Source organism: Glycine max, chromosome 4 (assembly GCF_000004515.6).
Source record: "Glycine max cultivar Williams 82 chromosome 4, Glycine_max_v4.0, whole genome shotgun sequence".
Classification (NCBI taxonomy): domain Eukaryota; kingdom Viridiplantae; phylum Streptophyta; class Magnoliopsida; order Fabales; family Fabaceae; genus Glycine; species Glycine max.
The window spans coordinates 26,052,288-26,077,324 of NC_016091.4; the positions used below are offsets into that span (position 1 = coordinate 26,052,288).

At 39.1% G+C, this 25,037-nt stretch overlaps 1 pseudogene; it reads left to right on the forward strand.

Moving 5' to 3' along the window:
* Positions 1-21,546: 21,546 nt before the first annotated feature.
* Positions 21,547-23,879, forward strand: LOC113001420 (probable galactinol--sucrose galactosyltransferase 2; annotated as a pseudogene).
* Positions 23,880-25,037: the final 1,158 nt, after the last annotated feature.

Sequence of the window (25,037 nt, forward strand, 5' to 3'; positions counted from 1 at the left end):
ACAACTCCAAGATCTTTGTGCTTAGGTGGAAGAATGCATTGAATCACAACACTACAATTGCCTTCCACCACAATTTTGTCACTATGGATGTACCAGTTCTTCTTTGTCAGCATATCTTTTAAAAATTTGGCATAGAGGGGCATTTATTGAAGTGCTTCTCCAAAAGGTAAAGTAATTTCCAGTTTCTTGAAGATATCAAGAAATCTAGCCAAATGTCATTCTTTCTCTTTCCGGGAAGGTACCAAAGGATAAGATACTTCCTTGCCTTCATTTGGAGTAGTATCCTTCTTCTTGTCAGTGTTTGCCTCACTCTTGCTTTTCCTCAACTCATCATCAACAACTTTCTCTTTTTGTTTTTCATTTTTCAACTTTTTTTCTTTTTCTTTTTCTTCCTTTATTCTTTCTCTTTTATTGGTGTTTCTTCTTCCTTATCATCTTCAGTCTCCTCATTAATTTCTTCAAGTTCTATAGAATCAAAAACAGGTTCAAGTGTTGGCTTAGGTGCTAGCTATTGTTTATGTTCCTCCAGCTTCATTATCATCTCCTTGGATTGCCATTCTACTTCTGGTCATCACAGCTTTACATTCCTCCTTGGGATTTTTCTCTATATTAGCTGTAAAACTGCTTGATGATCTATCCGCCAATTGCTTTGCAAGCTATCCCACTTGGACCTCAAGGTTCTTTATGGCAGACTCTGTGTTTTTCTGATTGGACATAGAAACCTGCGCAAACTGAGCTAGAGCTTCCAGCTTCGTTGTGCGATCATAGAGACTAGGCCCTTGTTGTTATGGCATTGTGGGTGGTCCACCTTGACCTCTATTGAACTGATTTCTAGGGTGGTTCCTCCATTGTCCTTGCTATTGATTATATTGCTGGCCGTGTTGGAATCCAGAAAATCCTCCTACATTGAAATTGTTTCTGGGCTGATTTCCCATGTAGTTGACTTCATGAGTAGGGTGTTCTTCAATAGGAATACAACATCCAGATTCATGAGCTCCACCACAAATGGTACATCTTGCAACCTGCAAAACAGGAGCATGTGAAGTATGTGCAGAATGAATTTGAGTTGGCAACTTACTTAGTGTTTCAGTCAAGGTTTCCAGTTACTTAGACAACAATTTGTTTTGTGCCAACAATGCATCTTGGGAGGTTAACTCCAATAAACTCTTTTTGGTAGGAATGTGAGCTCTATCTCTCAAAATAGCAATGTCACTTGCAGCCATATTTTCAATAAGATTCATGGCTTCTTTAGGGGTCTTCAATTTGATTTTTCCACCTGCAAAAGCGTCTAATAACTGTTTGGACTGCAATCTTAACCCATCTATAAAGATATTGAGTTGTATCGGTTCTGAGAATCCATGAGTGGGAGTCTTTCTTAATAAACCACGAAATCTTTCCAATGCCTCTGTCATACCCTAATTTCGTCCGGGGACTATTGTTTGATGGCATGCAACCTTTGATTGACCGCTTCGAGGTACTTGGCACCCTTTGTTGCACAATATGTGAAGTCCCAAGACGTGCCGGAAATCAAAAGGAAGCGTTGTTACGCAATCCGTGAAATTCCGTAACATGCCGGAAATCAAAAGGAAGTATTGTTACGCAATCCGTGAGTTTCCGTAACTCTTCGAAAGCTAAAAAAGGAGTAATTATATGATCCGTAAGGTTCCGTAACCTTACGAAAAGAAAACAAGTATCATTACGAAATTCGTATAAGTTTCGTAACGTTACGGAAAAAGAATCACCAAAAAAAAGCAAAGGGGTGTATTTAGTAAAATGGGGGTGCAAATAGTAATTTTTGAATCTAGGCCCTTCTAGAGGTTTCTGGGCAGTTTCTTGCTTAAGGTGGAAGCAACTGGGCGAGCTAGGTGGCAACCACCTCCCCCGTTTTGTTAAAAAATGGGCTTCCGGGACAACCGTAATGCTTCCGTAAAATTCCTATAACCCTAAATAAACATATTTCACTTAATATGGGTGAGAAGGAGGAGATAAAAAGAAGAAAATCAAGTCCTATAGGCTTCCGTAACTTTTCCGTAAATTATGAATGAAAGGGGGTGAACTTATCAAAAATGGGGGGATTCGAATAGCAATTTTGAAATTTTGAAATTGGGCCTTCCAAAGTATTTTCGAAGCTGGATTGCTTCTGGAGGAAGCAACCCAGCTCGCCTGGGCGAGCTGGGCGGCAACCTCCCATTTTTTCCTATAAATAGGCTGAAGGGGGTTTTTCTAAGGGTCCGGGATCCCCATGGTGATGTATTTCAGCTGTTTTGGGTAAAAAAAATTATTTCCGTGAAGAAAATCCATGCCGAGGTGCTTTCGTAATGCTTTCGAGATGTTTCCGTAAGCAAATCCGTGAAGGTTTTCCTCCTTTATTCACCGTTCTTCATCTGTTCTTCGTTCTTCAACGGGTAAGTTTCCAAATCCGAGACTTTTAATTCATTTCTTGTTTCTTGGCTTTCATTTTTATTTCATTCAATTTCAGTTTCTTTTCTTCCGTTTATGACGAGCTTTAACCGATCGTTTAAGCCGTTTTCTCGCCTAATCAAAAAATAAAATAAATTTCCACCGATCATTTGAATTGTAATATCCGTTAATTTCTGTTAAAATGAAATCCGACCGTTTGGTGATGCCGTAACCACGTTGGAAACCAAAAAGAGGTAAAATAATAATAAAATAATAAAAAAATACCTTTTAGTAAAATAAAGCGAAAAAATCAATCGGACGTTTCTCTTTGAGATTTCTCTTTCTTAATTGAATTGACTAATAACTAAAGTGAAACTAAGGCTAAAATCAACCCGCAAAGTCAAGCTCATCCACAAAAATAGGCTTTTGAAGTTTGTCATTTCAATTTCTCACTAAGTAAAATGGATCATTTTTAAGGTCCAACGCCTTAAAATGATCACCTTCTAAGTAAAAAGAATCACTTGATTCACCCTTAAAAAGAACTACGTAGGTCTGATTTCCTCTTCGATGGAGGGTACGTAGGAGCAAGAGCCCCGCTTTTGTCGACCTCAAAAATAAAAAAGAAATAAAAGTTAGGGTAACACAATTTCACACAATTCTAAAAATAAGGCTGTTGTCCTTTGAGACAAACGTGAGAGGTGCTAATACCTTCCTCAAACGTAAATACAACTCCCGAACTTGGAATATTCTTTTTGACCGGTTTCTTTCGATTTTTCCGACGTTTTCCACAAATAAACGTTGGTGGCGACTCCGCGCATCTTTCCTCCTTTGGAAAGCACACCCGTGAGCCTCGCCTCGCTCGCCCGCAAAAGGGCATGTTGCGACAGTTGGCGACTCCACTGGGGATTGTTTTTGTGAGTTTGGCCTATTTTAGGAATTTGTTGAATTGTGAAACTTTGTGTGTGCATTTTTGAATTGTGTAAATATAATAACTGCTATCTTTTCCGCATTTTTACACTGCATTCTAAGCACCCACGGGTTTGAGTAAAAAAGGGGCCCTATACCCGAGTTCACGGGAATCTAAGGAGTGGAGGTGAATCTATGGTCATGCTAGGTCTCCGACTTGCTTGATAATAGTGAAACCTCGTCTAGAGCTTTCTCTCTTTATAATGTGTTGTCGCTGGTATTCCATACCGCCACAATATTATTATCTTGAGTGATGATACCTCTAGAAAACAGCCATGTGAGATATGGATCGTTGGGAGTAGTTATTAAGAGACCCCTAGATATTATCCTATAGGTCCCTAAAATAGGGGCACGAAGCGAACACGCAGCGTGCCTTTTAAACATTGTCATGCATATAACCTAAAGGTCATGTACGCCTTTGTTGTATGATTATTTGAGGATATTGCCATGCTGTGTAAATCCCCCTGTTGCGCTTTTGCGCATCTGCATCATGTCGTCACACATGCGTTGTATGTGGGTCTCATCTTTTGTCGTCGGAAGTCAGAAGATCAATATCGTCTTCTTAACTGCATACATGGGGCACTGCGCCCCCAAATGCGCAAGTAAGGAGAGATGATTTTCCGGGCTCTCGTGTTCGTAAATGCATTCATATCATGCATCGCATAAGCATCTCTTCATGGCATCATAATGAACATATCGTTCCTACATTTGTCCGTTATCATATTCCAACATCACATTTTGCATGAGTCATTGCATCATCATGCATATGTGTTCAACAAACTTTTTTGATCTACAAATTGCATACTAATTGTTTTCATGTTTGCTCATGTGTGACCCTTGCGTTTTCCCCTGCAAGACAAAAACAAAAAAGAAAGCGCGAAAATTCACGCTGCATTCTTAGTTGTATATATTCGGTACCATGAGCCAACCATGTTGGGATCATAAACCCATTTCACTTTAAAACAAAATGATTGAACATGGTACCTAATGCATGGTTAACTAAGAAAGGATGTTTCTTCGGGCATCTCAATCTCATAATTACATTTTCCATGCATAGCATGCGTATTCCCGAGTCTTTCATCCCTATGAAATGTTGATGAAGTATTGGAGATCAAAATTGCCATTCCCTGGGTTATGGGGTTGAACCAAGCTCGTGCTTTTACGAAAAGGTTCATCGAGTCAAGTTGAAGTATGGAAGTAACCATCTTGCAAAAAATTGGGGCAAAAGATGGATCATGTTACATCGCTGCTTTGTCTACTGCCAAACACATTTAGGGTTATCGATGTCCCTGTTACTTCCAGTTTCACCTTGATGAAGATGTCATGGACCATGTTGAAAATCTAAATTGATTCAACCCCATATCCTGTGTAAAAATTCATAATACTTCAACTATGCATCATTCGCATACATCCATTCTTTTCATTGGTTGCATTGTTCATTGCATTCTTTCCTTAAAAAAAAGAGAACTTAATCATTGTTATAAAAAAGAAAAGAACCCGCTTTACGGTGCCCTTACCGAACCTGTGCTAGAGCTAGAGTAATGGGTAAAGCAGAAGAGGTGCAAGAGAAGGTGAAGGCCGACATGGAGGCCATGAAAGAGAAAATGGCCACAATGATGGAGGCCATGATGAGCATGAAGAAGATAATGGAAGCCAATGTGGTTACAATTGCCGCTACCAGCACTGTTGTTAAGGTGAACCCGATGCCCCCATCTGGCCTCAACCAAATGAATCATCCAACCTTAAATATGGTAGGCAAAGATTTGGGAAGTAGGGACGGCCCCCATGATGTGCAAAATCAAAACAAGCACGCCTTCCCGCCATATGGCCAGCCTCCCAACTATACACCACCCAATGTGGCGTACACTCCCAATGAGGATGTCAATAACTCCACTCCTATACCCATTGAGAGCCAACAACCCCAAACTGATCATGCACATGTCTCTTAAACCGTGGGGGAGACACATGAAATTCCCCACCACAATCTAGCCGACTTCGAGCCTTGCCTCGGATATGCCATTGAAGGGCAAGCAGTTGGTGGTATACCCCTACAAAACCCTTTGGAGGGCCCTCAATATCATCCCCAGCTACACCTCTTGCATTCCACAACAAGTAAAAACCCTCATGCTATGGCAGAAATGGGAAAGTTGGATCATCTAGAGGAAAGGCTCAAGGCCATTAAAAAGGTGAAGATTATGCCTTTGCTAACCTAGAAGAGTTGTACCTAGTATCCAATATCATCACCCCTCCCAAGTTCAAGGTGCCGGACTTTGACAAGTACAAGGGGACTACTTGCCCCAAGAACCATCTAAAGATGTATTGTTGGAAGATGGGGGCATATGCAAAAGATGAGGAACTGCTGATACATTTCTTCCAAGAAAGTCTTACTGGGTAGCTGTTACCTGGTACGCTAACTTGGAGCCTTCCCGAGTCCATTCTTGGAAGGACCTAATGGTTGCCTTCGTTAGGCAGTATCAGTACAATTTTGATATGGTTCCGGATAGGATGCAACTACAGAACATGTGCAAAAAGGGGCACGGATCTTTCAAAGAATACGCCCAAAGGTGGAGAGACCTGACAACCCAAGTGGCACCCTCAATGACGGAAAAAAAATGAGGACAATGATAGTAGACACATTACCAGTATTCTACTATGAAAAGATGGTGGGCTACACACCTTCAAGCTTTGCGGATTTGGTCTTCGCCGGGTAAAGGATCAAAGCGGGTTTGAAAAGAGGCAAATTTAATCATCCTGCTTAGACGAATGACAAAACTGGGGCAAAGGAAGAGGGTGAGAATGAAGGAGAAACCCATGCTGCGACTGTCGTTCCTAAATAGGAAATCCCCTACCAGCTCAACAAACATCATTACTCAGCCAATATCGAACCTTCTCATTCCCCACCACCCAATTATCCATAAAGGCCATCCCTAAATCAACCACAAAGCCTGTCTACCACACAACCAATGCTAAACACCACCTTTAGCACGAACCAAAACACCAACCAAAAAGGAATTTTGCAGCAAAAAGCCTGTAGTATTCACCCCAAATTCCGGTGTCATATGCTAAACTTGCTCTCATATCTATTCGATAATTCAATGGTAGCCATAACCCCTGCTAGGTTTCCTCAACCTCCATTTTTCCAAGGATACGACTTGAACACAACATGTGCATATCATGGAGGAGCCCTGGGGCATTCCATTGAGCACTGTATGACCCTAAAGCATAAGGTGCAAAGTCCAATTGATGCGGGCCGGCTGAAATTTGAGGAGAATCGCGTGTAAATCCTAACATTGACAAGCAAAACCACACATGGGGCAATTTTGAAAGCTGTTGTTAGATGTCTCTAATGACTCATTAGGATTTTCAAGTCTATGCCATTATTGTAAACCATAGTTACAATGCTAAATAAAATGGATAAGTCTGACATCTTTGTCCCTCATCCTCTCGTAATTACATCTTTGCTTCCACTGGAATGTGGGTGCAAGCCATTGGTTTGTTTGCTCAAGCGACATGCGCTCCTGAGTGCTGACTTCCAAGACTGTTCAATCAGAGATTACTCGTCTTGCACGTTGGTGGGGGTGCCGTAAAACAATGAATAAAGTTCAAAACAAATAAGTTTAAAAATAAAAAAAGGGGTTCAAAAAGAAAAAGAAAAAAAAGCATTTGATTGACTGTGTTTCCAGAACATTCATGTGACCTCATTTTATGATTCCGAAAAGTTTGTCTTTTAGAGAGAAATGAGTTATCAAGAATAGGATGTGGGACAAATGGCCTCAGTTATCTTAAGAAGGGGGGGTTGAATTAAGATACAAAGACTATTCCCCAATTAAACTTTCACTCTCCTTTTGTTTTTTTGGATTAATAATGCACCCTTAACATGAATTACTCAAAAGACAATTCAAAATAAACTTCTTTAAAGCAAAAGATAAATAGCAATAAATAAAAGAAGCTTAAGGGAAGAGAGGAATGCAAACTTGATTTATACTGGTTCGGCCACTTCCCGTGCCTACGTCCAGTCCTCAAGCAGCCCACTTGAGATTTTCCACTCTCTTTGTAAAACTCCTTTTACAAAGTCTGAACCACACAAGGACAACCCTTCCCTTGTGTTCAAGAATCCTCTACAACAAGAGACCCACGGTCTCTTAATCCCTTTTCAAAAATAAGAAGAAGAGAAGAAGAAATCTCTCTTAAAAGAGATAAATTGTACAATGAAGATCAATCAAAATTCCTTATTGAATATGCAAGTGTTTGACCAAGACATTTCAGTTCAGAAAAACTCTTAATCTTTCGAGAGGATAAAACTTTTTGGGCAATGAAAACTCTCTTTAAATTCGTGTTTCCAAGTCACCTTTGATGGCCATTCATAAAACATTTGAATAGAGGTGACTCTTGGAAATTATTTTATGAAAATCCCCCTTGGTAATCGATTACAACACTTGTGTAATCAATTACAGGCTTTAAAATTTGAATTAAAACGTTCAATAAACTGCTGATAATCAATTACCATCCATGTGTAATCAATTACACATTATAAATTTTGAATTCAAATTTCTAGTGACTGTTATAAACATTTTCAGCTGCTGGTAATCGATTACCAGAGAGCAAATCTCAATTTTAAATGATAGAATTCTTTGGTCAAACCTTTTGTTTTTTTAATTTGGAAACTTCTTCCTAAAGATTCTAGAGATCAACTTAATCATATATCTTGATTTTCTTGGATTCTTGTCTTGAATAAAACTTAGAAGCACTTGATCCTTTAGCGTCATCAAGACATCAAAACATCTTGCTTCTACATAGGAGTCATTTGACTTAATCCATCAACTGAAAAATCCTTCAACTATTTCTCATCATTGGAAAATTCTTTTTGCAAGAATCAACTGCTTCTTTCATTCTTCCTCACTACGAGGTTGTGAAAACAAGACAACAATTGGTACCTCTAAGCCCTACACTGGGGCAATGAAAGGCACCATGCATAAACCACAAACGAACCTAGGGGCAGATTAGAAGTTCTCACCCAATAGGTTCCTTGCTACAAACAAGGTCATGACAAAAGACAATGATTGTACCTCAAAGCCTTACACTGGGGCAATGAAAGGCACCATGTAAAAACCTCAAGCGAACCTAGGGGCAGATTAGAAGTTCTCACCCAATAGGTTCCCAGCTACAAGGTCATGACGAAAGATAACAATTGGTACCTCAAAGCCTTACACTGGGGCAATGAGGGACATCGTGCATGAGCCTCAAGTGAACATAGGGGCAGATCAAAAAAGGGGGCAGACAAACCCTGGAATTTCAATAGATTGATTAAACGTCAAACGACTCCATTGTTGTCACTCCAAAATGGTCAAGTGACTAAATCAAACAAAACATACACTCTGAGGGAGTTCCCGGAGAGATTTGCAAAAGATAGGATAAGGTTGCATGAATTATCACCTTTTTCAAAAGGACAGTCAATCTGTGTTTTCCAAAAAAATTAAATCAAAATCAAAATCACAAAATAGGGAAAGAATGTCATGAACATTGTACAAACTTTCCATTGCATTGCATTGTTTCATATGAGGTCAGCATTACCAAATTTCACGAAAAAGGTTGCATGCGTCTGCATCCCTAAAAATCATGTTAACTGCATAGATTTCCTACATCTCGTGTCCAATCTTTTTGGATGACCGGCCCTCTCGATGAGTCGATCTCTTGCTTTCTCATAAAGGTGGACCCTTGGGTACTAGTACCTATCACCTTTAGAGGACTATATGTCCTCGCCATCAGAGGACTGCACATCCTCGCCTGCAGAGGGCTGCACGCCCTCGCCTTTAGAGGGCTACGCGTCCTCATTTTTAGTGTGCTCCATATCCACGCCTTAAGAGAATATAAGGTCCTTTGCCCTTAGATGCTTCACCGAGACTTGCGCTCCTGGTTAAGGGGCCAGTAGTTTCCTTTTATCAGTTCCTGGGCCACCCCCTGATATTGGAGGGCGACCAACTGTGCGAGCACATCCAGAGAGGGAGGCTATCACGCATCTACTATGCATACCGGGGCAAGATTTCACCCGTGCCTCTGCAAAAAGACGAGTGCGGATCATGCGCACCAACATGACCACTCTTACATGGATATGGATGACGTTGCTATTTAGCAATATTCTGCCCAACGACCACAATGCCAATCTCCCCCTGCAGATGTATCGGTTGGGTTGTGCCGTCGTGACATAGGTAAGTATGCAGTGACTCAATTGATTTTTGATGTCATCTATTGTTTGTAGGGATCGCACCCACAAGACACCCAGTGGACTCGAAGAAGTCCAACAGGGCCTTGGGGTTTCCAGCTCTGGTTACGGGCCTCTGTCAGTCCTACAGGGTGCCCATTCCCCCAGCAAGGTCATGCCATCGTGACATAGGTAAGTATACATATGGTTCAACTGATTTCTGATATCATCTATTGTTTGCAGGAATCGCACCCACAAAGACACCCAGTGGACCCGGAGAAGTCCAACAGGGCCCTGGGGTTTCCAGCTCTGGTTACGGGCCTCTATAGTCCTATAGGGTGCCCGTTCCCCCCGGCAAGGTCACGTCATCATGGCATAGGTAAGTTTGCAGGGATCGCGCCCGCAAGACACCCAGTGGACCCGAAGAAGTCCAACAGGGTCTTGGAGATGCCAAGCTCTAATTACGGGCCTCTGTCAATTCTACGGAGTGCCTGTCGCCCCCAGCAAGGTCATCAGGCCCCCTACTAATCGAGCTTTCATCAAGAAGTACTGCGTCCCCAGGCAGGCGCAGGGCTAAACACCACAGCAGCCTGGGGATGGCTGGCAGCGGACAACAGACGCACCGCCATTACCTCTAGAGTTCACCTCAGCTCATCCACAAAAAGGTTAGAGCGTTGCTTACGACCCATGGCCGACCAATAGGCAACCAAGTCCAAAGCCAAAGGTAAGCAAAGTACTAGGTCCGTGACCGACAAGCCATCACGTGTCCAGCTCAAGACGTTAAAGAAGCGCTACTAGGAGGCAACCTAGTACCTTTTAAATCTCTGCTTGTTATTTGATCACTTTTGTTTCTCAAGTCATAGCAGGACACACCTAGTTGCTCATGATCCTAGGAATTTAAATAAAACAAGCACAAGCTCGGAAGGTAGTCATACCTCACAAAAAAAATATATATATATATATCTGTGTGTGTGTGTGTGTGTGTGTGTGTGTGTGTGTGTGTGTATGTTTAGGTAGAAAGATACCTTGGATATGCATGTATGTAGCAAAAAATACTTCACAAAATATATATATATGTATGTTTAGGTAGCAAAATACCTCATGAAAAAAAAAGAGCGATCAAGAAAAGAAAAAGAAGAAAAAAAATAGAAAAAAAATAATAATAATAAAATAAATAAAAATTTGTCTAGCTAAAAAACAACATGCTTGTGAAAAGAGATAATTTCCAACTTTTCTTTAAAAGATTTTACTGATCTTAACCGGTTTTTGAAAAAAATGTGTATACACCTGAAGAGTGAATGCTGTGAAAATTTTCCGAACGCCCAAAATGGACTCGGATGAATGCATGATTTGATAAAAGAACATATTTTGGAAACACTGGGTTGACTTAAAATAGGGAAAATTGTCATACCCTAATTTCGTCTAGGGATTATTATTTGATGATATACAACCTTTGATTGGCCGCTTCGAGATACTTGGCACCCTTTGTTGCACGATATGTGAAGTCTCGAGACATGCCGAAAATCAAAAGGAAGCAAGCTTACGCGATCCGTGAAAATTCCGTAATGTGACAGAAATCGAAAGGAGGTGTTTTTCACAATCTGTGAGTTTTCGTAACTTCTTCGAAAGCTAAAAAAGAGTAAATACATAATCCGTGAAGATTCGTAACCTTGCGGAAGGAAAATAAGTATCGTTACGAAATTCGTAAAGTTTCGTAACGTTACGGAAAAAGAATTACCAAAAAAGGTAAAGGGGGGTGCATTTAGTAAAAAAAGGGTACAAATAGCAATCAGGCCCACTTGGGCCTTCCAGATTCTTCCTCCAGAAGGCTGTTGTTTCTGGAGGAAGCAACCTTGCTCGCCTGGGCGAGCTGGGTGGCAAGCTCCTCCCCTATTTTGCTATAAATAGGGGGAGGAATGAAGGGAGAAGGGGTTCAGCCTTCTTGGCACTTCTTATTCTCTCGAAATTGCTGAGGAAAATTGTTTCCGTGAAGAAAATCCAAGCCGAGGTGCTTCCGTAACGTTTCCGTGAGTAATTACGCGAAGATTTTCAACCGTTCTTCGACATTCATCGTTCGTTCTTCGTTTTCTTCAATCTTCAACTGGTAAGTACCTCAAACCGAGCTTTTCAATTCATTCTATGTACCCGTGGTGGTCCACATTTTGTTTCATGTATTTTTATTCTCGTTTTCATTTACTTTTCGTCCCCCCTTTTGACGTGCTTCGGTCATTTATTTAAGTCGTTTCTCGCCTAATCTAAAAATAAAATAAATTTCCACCGATCATTTGAATTGTATCATCCGTTAATTTCTGTTAAAATGAATTCTGACCGTTCAGTCGTGCCGTAACCACGTTGAAAATCAAAAAAGAGGTAAAATAATAATATAATAATCAAAAACTACCTTTTAGTAAAATAAAGCGAAAAATCAACCGGACGTTTTCTCTTTGGGATTTCTCATTCTTAATTGAATTGACTAATAACTAAAGTGAAACTAAGGCTAAAATCAACTCGCCTAGTCAAGCTCGTCCACAAAAAATAGGGTTTTGAAAGTTTATAATTTCAGTTTCTTACCAAGTAAAATGGATGATTTTTAAGGTCCAACGCCTTAAAGTGATCACCTTTCAAGTAAAACGAATCGCTTGATTCACGCTTAAGAAAGAACTACGTAGGTCTGATTTCCTCTTTGATGGAGGGTACATAGGAGCAAAAGCCCCGCTTTTGTCGACCTCAAAAAATAAAAAGAAATAAAAGTTAAGATAACACAATTTCACAATTCTAAAAAATAGGCTGTTGTCCTTTGAGACAAACGCAAGAAGTGCTAATACCTTCCTCAAACGTAAATATAACTCCCGAACTTAGAATTTTTATTTTGACCGGTTTCCTTCGGTTTTCCGATGTTTTCCACAAATAAACGTTGGTGGCGACTCCGCGCATCTTTCCTCCTTTGGAAAGCGCACCCGTGAGCCTCGCCTCACTCGCCCACAAAAGGGCACATTGCGACAAAAATGAATCCTGAGCCCTAGTGTCACATGACCATAAAAACTTGATGCTTGAGTGTCCACATGGGTGCATGCATGACCAGTTTTGCATAAAATTTCCTAATCATCATTGTTGCATGTGTATCTTGGAAATAATGTAGGACATCCCCTTTATCCCCGAACCGCTGGCCAAACCCTGACATATATCATGACCAGCCGTTCTACAAGCCTTGAGCCAAAATCCCAATTTATCATAAACCTTGACCCAGGGTGAGAATGTCAATCCTTGCCCTCAGAAAACAACAAAAAAAGAAAAGAAAAGAAAAATTCCCAATCAAAGAGTGGGAGAAAGCAAAAAAGGAAAGAAAATTCCCTATCAGGGATCGGAAGAAAATAGAAGAAACATCCAGAAAGATCTTTGGACCAGACAATATCTGAACAATACAGAATTGTCACCAAGTAAACAAGAAAAAGAAAACCACGACCTAAAGTGGTCATCTCCCTTTGATTGCCGACAAAATCCTGTGCGCTAGCGACTTTCTCGCCACGCACTAAACAAAAATAGAAGAGGAAAAGGCAAAAACACTCAAAGCCAAATTCCCCACCTAAAAACCATTCCCAAAATAAGTCCTATTGATCCATGATCACGCATGTAATCTTTGATTTGATAGGAAATGATTTGCAAAATCAAGTCATGACATATCTATGGTTCGGAATTAGGATAAAACACTTACCTGTGTGAGATTGATACACTTTGAGTGATTTTCTCCTGTCTTTGTTGGACCCAGTGTTTCCTCTATATGGTCATTTAGAAACGAAATGCTAACATCCAAAATCTCATTTATGGTTATGAGAAAATTTCATCAGCATACTCTCCTTCCCCGATAGACACATCATTTTTAAAAAAAAAAAGCATATGTTGCTCTGATCAGTTGGAAGTTTTGTCTCTTTACTAAAGCATGTTCGCATTTTAGTGAAGAAAACACCGAGACTATTTTTAGTCTCACAATTATCAAGAACTACGTAGGAGCAAAAGCCCTGCTTTTGTCGACCACCCCACTTTTTGTTACCGTGACCTAAGAGTCCGATGGCATGCGAAGCCACGTGACCGTGGGATCCCCAGATTCATGTTCTTTTTATGTTTCATCCTTTATCATTTACATGTTATTTTATTTCTATGACTTGAGGGACTAACGTTTGTTTTCTGTTGTTGCGATTGTCATTTGTTTTGTGCATATATTTTGTTTGGACTATTGCGTTAGTGCTTACTTCGTTGTTGTCAATAGTGTTTGTTGAAATTCCGGAACCGTGTAGATTTTTTCATTTAGGAACGTCGTCCTAAAAATAAAATGAACAAAAAATCCTGATAAAAAGAAAGAAGCATTGTGAATAAAATGTCTGCGTATACAAAAAAAAGGAAAGTGTGTATAAAAGGATTTTTTGTAAAAGAAAATGTGTATAGAAGGATTTTGTGTGTGTAAATAATGTGTGAAAAGAAATTCTTGTGTGTGTGAGCGATGAGTGTATATAAAGAAACTTTTGTATAAACTACGGGTGCGTGTTTGAAAAAACGAAAAAAGAAATCTTTGAACATGAATAGGGTTTGTATATAGACCGTGTTGACGTAAAGAGAAAGAATTTTAATGTGTGTGTGTACAGAAAAAGTTCGTCATGTATAGGAATATAGGTGTACAAAGAAAAGTTTTTCTCATAGAGGGCAATGGATGTATAGTTTTTGTGAACATAAAAGATGAAACAAAAAGGAAAAAGAAAAAAAGACCTCGAAGGTCGGCATGTTATGGTTAGGAAGCATAAATCATTCGTAGAGAGCAAACATATCTTTTGGAAACAAGGGACTGACGCTAAGAGTTTATTTTCCTGAATAACCGAGATAAGAATGGATGGATTCATTGAACCGATGAAAGAACATAATTTGGAAACGTTGGGTCTGTTTGTGTAAATTCCCAACCGTAGTATCACAATGCCATAAATGGGATGCTTGAGTGCCCACCTGGCTGTGGCCATGACTAATTTTGCACGTTGTTTCCAAATCATCATTGTTGTGCGTGCCTTGTGGAAATAATATGGAAGTTCAACCCGAGACCGACACCTTGACCCACAAATTTGTTTTTCCCCAGATATCAAGATCGGGCTCCCACGATAAAAGACCTCGTTGAGACACAACCTTAGACTACTTTGAACCTTGGCCTATAAAAAGAATCCTCATCTTTTCCCCCGAAGCAAAGGACAGCGGAATCTCCTCAAGGGATAGTAAATAACAAATGCTAAAACCCGATTTCCCAAAGAAAGAAATGGAGAGGGAGAAATGAAAAGAAAGAAAAGGAAAAAATGAAAAGTAAGGAAAAGAAGGATTCCCGATCAAAAGATCGGAAGGAAGTAAAAAGGAAAAGATCGGAGGAAAATAGAGTAATTCCCGATCAATGAAAGAAAGAGAACAGAGGATCTTCAGACCAGATAAATTTTCGGCAAGGTAAATGACTGCCGGCAAAGGAAAACCCATTTTTTTGGTGGTTCTTCCTTTGGGATTGCCATTCAAAGTCATTCTCGACTGGCGATATCCCGTCCCACTTAAACAAAGAGGAAAAGACCGAAACACCCAGTTTCCTCTCCAAAAACACTACCCTCGAGAAAATCCTATTGATCCGTGATCGTGCGTGTGATCTTTTGATTCGATAGGAAATCATGTGGAAAATAAAGTCATGGTGCAATTATGGTTTGGGATTAGGGTAAAACACTTGCCTGTGTGAGTTTTTATACACTATGAGTGATTTATTCCCAGTTTCAGCTTAACCCGATGTTTCCCCTGAATGTTCATTTAAAAGCTAAATGTTGACATCCTGCTGTTCATTTTCGGTTACAAGGAAAATTACCTTTGGTACGGGTATATTATTTCTCTAAGATATAGTGCTCTCGCGAATGATTTATTTTTCTTTGCAAAAAGCATGATTCCCCTTTTTAGGTAGAAAAAAAACCAGTGGACCATTCGGTCCTGCCAACAAATCTTATCCAGAGCCCCATGAATTGATTGTCATTCATGCATCCTCCACCAACGAGTCTGGAGCCCCGCGAATTGATTGCCTAGCGCTGTTCGCCTATCCTCCACCCTCAAATCTTATTCGGAGCCCCATGAATTGATTGTCATTCATGCATCCTCCACCAACGAGTGTGGAGCCCCACGAATTGATTGCCTAACGTTGTTCGCCTATCCTCCACCCTCAAATCTTATTTGGAGCCCCATGAATTGATTGTCATTCATGCATCCTCCACCAGCGAGTCTGGAGCCCCGCGAATTGATTGCCTAGCGCTGTTCGCCTATCCTCCACCCTCAAATCTTATTCGGAGCCCCATGAATTGATTTCCATTCATGCATCCTTCGCCAACGAGTCTGGAGCCCCGTGAATTGATTGCCTAGCACTCTTCGCCTATCCTCCACCCTCAAATCTTATTCGGAGCCCCATGAATTGATTGTCATTCATGCATCCTCCACCAACGAGTCTAGAGCCCCGCGAATTGATTGCCTAGCGCTGTTCGCCTCTCCTCCACCCTCTAATCTTCGGAGACCCATGAATTGATTGCCTAGCGCTGTTCATGTTGTCCTCCACCATCGAGTCTGGAGCCCCGCGAATTGATTGCTAGCGCTGTTTGCCTATCCTCCACCCTCGAAATCTTGTTCGGAGACCCATGAATTGATTGCCTAACGCTGTTCATGTGTTCTCCACCATCAAGTGCGGAGCCTCTGGTGACTGGGAAATGTGGTTTTTTTTATTTTCCCGATCGTTTCCTTCGCTAAACATATGTATATATGTATATTATGTTATTGGTGTTTTTGTTGTTTTTGTTTGTTTTGTGTTGTGCAGAGAAAGAAGAAGGAGACGGGAGTCGTCATAGACTAATCACGGAAAGGGTGAAGACGGACAAAATCAGTGTTTTATCTTTGCTTTCCTCTTATCTCCGATAAAAGGTAAGTAAAGAGGGGCAACTGTCATACCCTAATTTCATCCGGGGACTATTGCTTGATGGCATGCAACCTTTGATTGACCGCTTCGAGGTACTTGGCACCCTTTGTTGCACAATATGTGAAGTCTTGAGACGTGCCGGAAATCAAAAGGAAGGGTTGTTACGCAATCCGTGAAATTCCATAACGTGCCGGAAATCAAAAGGAAGTATTGTTACGCAATCCGTGAGTTTCCGTAACTCTTCGAAAGCTAAAAAAGGAGTAATTATATGATCCGTAAGGTTCTGTAACCTTACGAAAAGAAACCAAGTATTGTTATGAAATTCGTAAAGTTTTGTAACGTTACGGAAAAAGAATCACAAAAAAAAAAAAGCAAAGGGGGTGTATTTAGTATAATGGGGTGTGCAAATAGTAATTTTTGAATATGGGCGAGGTTTCTGGGCATTTTCTTGCTTAAGGTGGAAGCAACCTAGCTCGCCTAGGCGAGCTAGGTGGCAACCACCTCCCCCGTTTTGTTAAAAAAATGGGCTTCCGAGACACCCGTAATGCTTCCGTAAAATTCTCATAACCCTAAATAAGCATATTTCACTTAATATGGGTTAGAAGGAAGAGAAAAAAAGAAGAAAATCAAGTCCTATAGGCTTTCGTAACTTTTTCGTAAATTATGAAAGATGGGGTGAACTTAACAAAAATGGGGGGGGTGCAAATAGCAATTTTGAAATTTTGAAATTGGACCTTCCAGAGTATTTTCGAAGCTTGATTGTTTCTAGAGGAAGCAACCCAGCTCGCCTGGGCGAGCTGGGCGGCAACCTCCTCCCTTTTTTTTCCTATAAATAGGCTGAAGGGGGCTGTTCTAAGGGTCCGGGATCCCCCTGGTGATGTATTTCAGCCGTTTTGGGTGAAAAAAATTGTTTCCAGGAAGAAAATCCAAGCCGAGGTGCTTCCGTAACGCTTCTGAGATGTTTCTGTAAGCAAATCCGTGAAGGTTTTCCTCCGTTATTCACCGTTCTTCATCCGTTCTTCGTTCTTCAACGGGTAAGTTTCCAAATCCGATACTTTTAATTCATTTCTTGTTTCTTGGCTTTCATTTTTATTTCCTTCAATTTCGGTTTCTTTTCTTCCGTTTTTGGCGAGCTTTAACCGATCGTTTAAGCCGTTTTCTCGCCTAATAAAAAAAAAAAATTCCACCGATCATTTGAATTGTAATATCCGTTACTTTCTGTTAAAATGAAACCCGATCGTTCTGTCATGCCGTAACCATGTTGGAAACCAAAAAGAGGTAAAATAATAATATAATAATCAAAAAATACCTTTTAGTAAAATAAAGCGAAAAAATCAATCAGACGTTTCTCTTTGGGATTTCTCTTTCTTAATTGAATTGACTAATAACTAAAGTGAAACTAAGGCTAAAATCAACCCGCAAAGTCAAGCTCGTCCACAAAAAATCACTAAAAAAGGGATTTGAAAAGTTCAATATCTTAGTTTTTTTTACCAAGTAAATGGATCATTTTTAAGGTCCAACGCCTTAAAATGATCACCTTCCAAGTAAAAAGAATCGCTTGATTCACCCTTAAAAAGAACTACGTAGGTCTGATTTTCTCTTCGATGGAGGGTACGTAGGAGCAAGAGCCTCGCTTTTGTCGACCTCAAAAATAAAAATGAAATAAAATTTAGGGTAACACAATTTCACACAATTCTAAAAATAAGGTTGTTGTCCTTTGAGACAAACGTGAGAGGTGCAAATACCTTCCTCAAACGTAAATACAACTCCCGAACTTGGAATATTCTTTTTGACCGGTTTCCTTCGGTTTTTCCGACGTTTTCCACAAATAAATGTTGGTGGCGACTCCGCGTATCTTTCCTCCTTTGGAAAGCGCACCCGTGAGCTGAGCCTTGCTCGCCCACAAAAGGGCATGTTGCGACAGCCTCACTCAAAGATTCATCGCGAAATTGGTGAAAAGAAGAGATGGCAGCTTTGCCTTCTGCAGTTTTAGACTCAGGGAAATATTTCTTCATAAATTTCTCCATAACTTTATCCCATGTCTTAAGACTATTGGCTTCTCCCGATAAAGAAAATGAAAACAAGCTCAATCGGATTGCATCTTCTGGCACTCCAGCCAACCTAATAGTATTGCATATTTCTATGTAAGTTGCTAAGTGTGCATATGGGTCTTCATTTGGTAATCCATGAAACAAATTATTCTGAATCAACTGAATCAATGATGGTGGATAAGTAATGGTTTGTGCTTGAACTTCTGGTTGTGCAATGCTGGTGAAAAATTGTGGCACATTAGAACTTGAATAATCTTCCAGAGTAACTCTTCTTGGCTCTTCAGCCATGATGTAGTCTTCACTAGGATCTAAATGAGAATGTTCTGCAATAGGAAAACTAGAAGATGCCTTAGAAGATTGAGGTTCTTCCTCTGGAATTGCTAATGCCTCTAAGTCCTGCAAAAATTTTCTAATTCTCTCTTGATTACGCCATCTACAAGTGGCGTTAATCTCCAAATCAATGGGAATCAAATCACCTGCAGAAGATCTTCTTTGCATACAAGAACAGTACAAAAGTTATCCAGTTCAAAAGAACAATGAATGTACTAAACTACTATGGTAGTCAAAAGAATAAAAAAAATTGAAAAAGTAAAATTTAAGCAATGCTGCAAATTGAACTAAACTCTACTAACAATTTAGTTCCCTGGCAGCGACACCATAAATACTTTGATGGGTCCCCATTGTAGTTACTTTTTGTGCATTTATATCTCAAGGAAATTTCAATGGGGGTTTACCAGAAAGCACACCGGATCGTCAAGTATTTAAAATTAAAATGGATGAATCTGAGTATCAAACACAGGGAACTAATGTTAGCCTGAATTAAGTTCAGAATTGAAGCATTGTTGAGAGAACATGTATAAGTGATAATTTCAAGCAGAATTTAAACTAAACTTGTATGCTAAAAACTATAAAATGCAAAGTAAATAAAATGACAGCAGTAGGTAGATATGTTGGGTCTTTCTAACAAACAAGCTGATGCATAGAAATATATTTCTCTAATCAATCATGCTCTTGTGTTTTATGCTATAGCCTAAATTACTATACCCTCGATCCCTTGTCAGGCTGAATATCCAAGCTTCGTCCGCAGATCCCTCATGTAAGACTACACCCGATTTAGATAGCCCTCTTAGGTTTAGACTAACTTAAATTGAGTTTCGTCCGCAGATCCCTCATGTGAGACTAGACTCATCTCAAGTAGCTTACAAAAGTGTAGCCTAATTTAGCCTTAGCTTCGTCCGCAAATCCCTCATGTAAGACTAGACCTAAACTAAACAACATTATTGTAACAACATAATTAAAACCAAAACTTAACCCATAGATCCCTCATGTAAGATTAAGTTTCGGTCCTGCTTCAATCAAGTTCTAAGGCAGCAGTACATTTCCCAATGCTAAAGTCACCTAACTGTGCACACAAATGGGTGATCAGACCAAAAGCATACAAACATTAAGCATTGAAGGAAGCATTGAGCATAGAAAACATAATCAATTAGATATTAGGTATTTACATCAGTTGTTCATTAGAAATCCCCAACTAGGGTGTTTAGCCAGCCATTACAAAGAAACCCTAACAATAAATGAGATTAAAAGTAGAGAATGATAGTTCCTTACACAAGAAGGGGGATTCCTCCTCCTCTTCTAAGCATCTCACACTCACTCTCTACTCATTAATCTCTCTGAAATGACAAAACCTAGGCTTCAATGCATAAGCTGCTCTTCTTTTCTGCTTCTAGGGCTCTTTTCCCCAAATAGGCCAGTGGCTGCTCTGGAATTCTGTGCCTTGGCCGTCTGTAGAAGTTGTCATAAAAGTGTAATAAAAGTTGTACCCTAATTTTGCACAAGACAGGCTTTAAATAGGCTCTAAAATCGTGACGCTGCACTTAGCGCCACCCTCGCGCTTAGCGCGAGAAAGTGAAATTGGGCTTAGCGCCAGTCTCGAGCTTAGCCTGGCTAAAGGCACTTGCTGCGCTTAGCACACTGATCTCGCGCTTAGCGCGCGGCTTTGATGCTGATGCTCTGCTAGATTCTCTTTTTCACTAAGCGCAATGAAGTTGCGCTTAGCGTGGATATGCACTTAGCCCAACTGCTAAGCTTAGCCCAAATGCTATGTTTTGCAATTCAAAACTTAGCCTCTTTTTTACCTGAAAATGCACAGATTTCATCATTAAATCTAATGGAAATGTTCTAGAGACAACGTTAACCATAAAACAAGATTTATTTACAGAATTTACTCCAAAATAACCATAAATTGGGGAACTATACATGCTTTGGAAAATGATTTCTATACAAAAGTTAGTCGTATAAAGAGACTAACAGACGGTCAGCTCCCTTTTCCGACATCAGAGATTCAATTTATGAGGCAGGCCGTTGGGACATTCGTTGGGTGGCTGACACATCGTGTGAAACCTATAGCTAATGAGGTATAGTGTTTTCCCTCTCAATATTAATTGCAACGACATTTTTCTTGAAAGCTATCACAATTGAAATTTCATTAAACATGTAGGATTCACAAATGCTTATGCTAAAAAGGGTTACATTTGCAGGAATGGACACTACAGTGCCTGTAGTTGATCCATTGGGAGAATTGGTTAAGAACCTTTTCGATGTTTACCAAAAGCCATTTGAGTTGCCATGGGATGGGGAAAAATTTGGGATTCCTAATGTCAAAGAGGATTTTTTATTCACACACGCAGATGTAACCGAGATAATTTTAGGTGACAAATGTTTGAACATATCCATACTACAGTTGTGGACCATGTAAGTTAATTTTGTTTAGTAGTTGTTCAAATTATATATTAACTGATAATTGATGGTCCCTACAATATAAAACTTACAAAATTGATGAAATTTGGTTGAAATAGGTTCATGAATGATTGGAGCACAAGCTTAGGTTATGGATCACTGTATGGTTTCCTTGACCCTTAGTGTACACATAACGCAAGGAACAAACGTCAAGAATGTCAACAATGCATTCAAACATGGGTCAAGGAATCACAACGACAAGTGTACCTAGGAGCTTATCTGAATCAGTAAGTCCATTTGATGTTCAACAATGTTTACCAAATACATTATAATTGTGTGACTAATCTTTTTTTTTCTTCAGAGCACATTGGCAACTTATTTTTCTATGTCCACAGGACAATATTGTTGTCTGGCTATGTTCTCTGCGTAAGAAGCCTAATGTTAACATCAAGGGTGCAATTAACAGGTTACTTAGTAAATTTAAAGTCAAATAGTGTATAACAATTATAGTGGTTAAACACAATGTTTTTTATATTATATACGTTACTGGTATTTTGAAACTAGTGCAATGAAGACATTAACCAGTAGTTTGGAAGGAAAGGGAGATCAAGCTGGACCTCAGTGGATTGAACCAAAGGTATGTCATTATGTCTTCAAAATTGCTTTTGAGTTACTGCCATGTGTTACTTTCATCATTGTAGATTTAGTAAATATATTTCATATTGCATTTAGAGCCATGTTCAATCCAGAGGCTATGAGGGTGGATATTATGTCATGCATTGGATGTGGTGCATAGTAAGTGGCGGATTGAAAAATAAATGAAAAAGGGTATGTTGGCTCTAACAGTTTTTAATTGTTACTTTTGTATGAAAGTCTAATTTAATGTTTTATGAACCATGTGTTTTCATATTTTCATTTTCGCAGTGGTTTTCTGATACAACACCATTAGACAAAGAGACCATGACAACAATTCGCAACAAATGGGCAGCATATTTTCTGCAAATTAAAAACATGGAATTTAGCAACATGAAGATGAGAAAGATGAAATTTTTGTTTCACACTAGACATTTGGATTGTTTACATTTTTTTTATTATGCTCAGTTGACATTTATTTGAGTAGTGTGTACGATGTGTTTTTATGTGGTGCTTACTGTACATTTTTGTCCAATGACCCAATAACCACATGTTGGATTTCTTTGTACAAATAATTTGTTGGATGAAACGCTTCCTCGATTGGACAAGATCTTTTATCATTATTTATGCTTCACTATTTTGGAAATTTTCTTGTAGAGGTCGACGGATCTTTTATCATTCTATTTCTTAAAGAGAATACTAAATTTCAAAAGAAATTACAGAACAATGAGCAGATGTCAGGTCTGAAGCATCTAATAGATAGAGCAAAGCAACATCACAATGTGAAGTATTGTCTTACATCCTTAAAGACAATATTGGAGGTATATAAAACAAGAAAATAAGGTATGTTAACATTACTTTATCATTCTTAATTGGTATTAAAGAGAATACTAAATTTCAAAAGAAATTACAGAACAATGAGCAGATGTCAGGTCTGAAGCATCTAGTAGATGGAGCAAAGCAGCATCACAATGTGAAGTATGGTCTTAGATCCTTAAATCCTTTTAATAAATTTTGATACGGTGCATTTTCTTTTATTTATCAATGCTCTGGTATTAAGCATAGTTTTCGAAGTAGCTTGCCCAATTAAGTTTCTAAAATTCATAATTTGATTACTCTGTTGATGGACAAAAATGTATATGTATGGCACGCACTAGCTGGTTATTGGGGTGGAGTGAAGCCAGCAACAATCAGCATGGAACATTATGACATTGCCTTGGCAGAGCCAGTGCAATCACCAGGAGTGCTAGGAAACCAACCAGACATTGTCATGGATAGCTTGGCTATACATGGCCTTGGCCTACTGCACCCAAAAAAGGTTTTCAATTTCTACTACGAGCTCCATGCTTACTTAGCTTCGTGTGGGACATGGTGGCCGAGTGTCACTTACATGCAGCTATGATGATGCGCTTGAGGCTTCCATTGCTAGTAATTTTACTGACAACAGATGAATTGCGTGTATATGTCACAACGCTGATGGACTTTATAGTGCCAAGCGGACTGCTATTGTGAGAGCTTTTGATGATTTTTACCCTCGTGATCCTACTTCCCACACCATCCATATTTCTTCGGTTGCATACAACTCATTATTCCTTGGAGAATTCATGCAACCTGACTGGGACATGTTTCATGTAAGTGGAAGTGTCAATTTCTCTCCTCCATTTGTAATTTATTAAAGTGCCGATCTTTTCTCAAGACTTATAAATTTGCATCATGTTAACAAAAGATCTTTGTAATTTCAAAGTTTACACCCAGCAGAAGATTATGATGTTGTAGCTCGTGCAATTGGTGGATGTCCTATTTATGTTAGGTACAATGATGTTTTATGTCACATCTTTTTCTTAGATGAAATTGGCACAAATTGTAATGTGTGATTTTGTATTTATGATGTTTTTTGACAGTGACAAGCCAGGCAATGACAATTTTGATCTTCTAGTAAGTAATGTTGAGATAAGACTTAAGTGGTTTGCAGATGGAAACTGGAGGTTTCAGAATTCTAGTGCTGACCAGTTAGTATTGTATTTTCGATTAGGTTAGAGGAAACTCATTACAATTTGCTAGTAGGAAAATAACCAGTTATGAATTTTGCTTTGTTTTTAAAAGGTTTCATAGGTTTCTTTATTTTTCAGTGTTTTTTGTTATCTCTTGGACCTAGTTGACTTCCCTTTATACTACTGCACCTGTAGTTAGTTTTTAATATTCTCTGCAACCTACTTGTAGTCGTACCTTGCTTACCAACATGAACTTTTTAGGTTAAGTGGTCCTTTGACTTGACACATTTTTTCTTATTATATTTATTAAAATTTCGAGATAAGAATTAGATGTGACTTTGACAAAATGTGAGTTAATATTTAGTTGTCTAAATGTGCATATCTGATTTTTTCCATTTATTTTACATCTGCTCATTGTTGGATTTGTTTTTTTATTATTATTATTTCCACCTTTGGTCACTATTAGTATTTTTGTTTCTAAATTTTTGTGAGACCTCTATATCCTTGTTTCTGTTAAAGCTTCTGTAAGTTTGATACTGTCATTTGTAACCTGCTCTTGATTATTTCTAATTTTACAAAGGTGACGGTCATTCAGATTTTGATGCTTATGCTCCAAAGGATTTGCTTATTGTGACAACGGGATCTCAAGTAAGTACTTTTAAGGCCCTTTAAAGACTGTCTAGTTCCATTGACTTACAAAAGTTTATGGCATTTCACCAAAATGTGCTATTGTGTCAGGCAGAGCCACGTGCTGCCTTAAATCTTGCATATTCTAGAAGTAGTCATTCTTTCAAGTTGACAAAGGAAGATATTGTTTTGTATTCAGGTAAGGTATGATAACTGCATTGGGTATTTGCCTTGTTGATTTATCTAAAGCACATCTAGTATAGCTGAATGCTTGTTTAGGAACACTTAAATTCTTTGAAATAATTGTATTCTTTTTAAGGCTATCTCAGGAAGCTGGCAAAAAAATGATTATTTCCTTAAAATATGCTATAATCGAAAATGCACAATGGACTACATTAACCTTTTGCCAATGAACCAATACCAGTATATGAACTTGAAATTTACTATTTTTACTTTCAAATTTAAATCCATTCTTT